We start from the raw sequence: 1166 nt of genomic DNA, 5'->3' as shown, positions 1-1166 counted from the left end.
ATTTCACACGGGGTGAAATTGTGCATGCGTGGCACTAGATGTAAGAACGTTACAATTTATTAATATCATAAAAAAGCAGATTATAATAATTTATAAAAATATAAGCAAGCTTAATGAAACTAGGCCCTTTCACACATAACTATGGAGGCTTTCAAAAATAACTATTTGGCATTTTTGTAACTGATAGATTACACAGCACACGTCGTTTTAAAAAAGTCCGAAATATGGACGCATTTTAAAACAAATTAAAATAGAAATTTAATCATGGTCTTTCGTATGTTGGAGGAACTTCATGATTTATTAAATATTCTTTCAAAAATACAAATAGATTTTTTTATGCCAGCAGCTAGAACTATTGTCGGCTCCTCACGTTTTGTCTCTCTCGCATTCTTGTATTAAACCTATCTTTAAACGCTTATTAACCCTTCTACATGTGATTAAAATGTCAAAAAATTAAAAAAACTAAAATTATAAACTTCCTTAACGTACGTTGGGAGTCCGGCAAGGCGATTTTCACCTTGACATTCCCCCTCATTCACGCCAATAAATACATTCACACACAGTAAAAAAGCATGAATTTACTTTCTTCAATTAACAAATTGATCCGTAAGATCTGGATTCGACAATCCACACATACCGTCAGAGATGAAAGATGAATCAGGAATGAGTTCAGCTTTGAACCGACTGTATACACTATTTCGTACAGATTATCAGGCCTAAAATTTACCTATCGCTTCTCTGCCTTTTGGCTAAGATCAAAGTGTAGTATCTGTTCTTATCAGCTTAATCTCTGGTACGACTTCCATACCATACCTATACAAATTCATATGGAATATTGCATAAATTAGCCTATTTTTCTTGGTACGGGGCCAAAAAACTGGCATTGGGTTGCTAGAGAAAAAAAAACAATAATTTATATTATGATGAGGGCAATTCCAAATAATATGTCAGAGATGGAAGGTCAATTGTCCTAAGGTTCTTTATTTTTTCCTGAAACCTTCATGCAATTTCTTACGACCTAACACTAATGAATGCCAGGTATGAATATGTCGCATAATTAAACATATACTTTTGGTTTTCATCCCACATGCCGTACTCGTCCAAAACGATCTAAGTTAGCCAAGTCATCTACTCCACCATACCTTTAACGAGTACGCCGGTTTTCG

General features: G+C 34.3%; 1 pseudogene; it reads left to right on the top strand.

Annotated features, from left to right (window-relative positions):
- The first annotated feature begins 729 nt into the window (after positions 1-729).
- LOC112126989 lies at positions 730-910 on the top strand (annotated as a pseudogene).
- The last annotated feature ends 256 nt before the right edge of the window (positions 911-1166 follow it).

The sequence above is a fragment of the Cimex lectularius genome, unplaced genomic scaffold (genome assembly GCF_000648675.2).
Source record: "Cimex lectularius strain Harlan isolate CLEC.00 unplaced genomic scaffold, Clec_2.1 scaffold175, whole genome shotgun sequence".
In the NCBI taxonomy this organism is placed as follows: domain Eukaryota; kingdom Metazoa; phylum Arthropoda; class Insecta; order Hemiptera; family Cimicidae; genus Cimex; species Cimex lectularius.
This window is presented reverse-complemented; position numbering and strand designations above follow the sequence as displayed.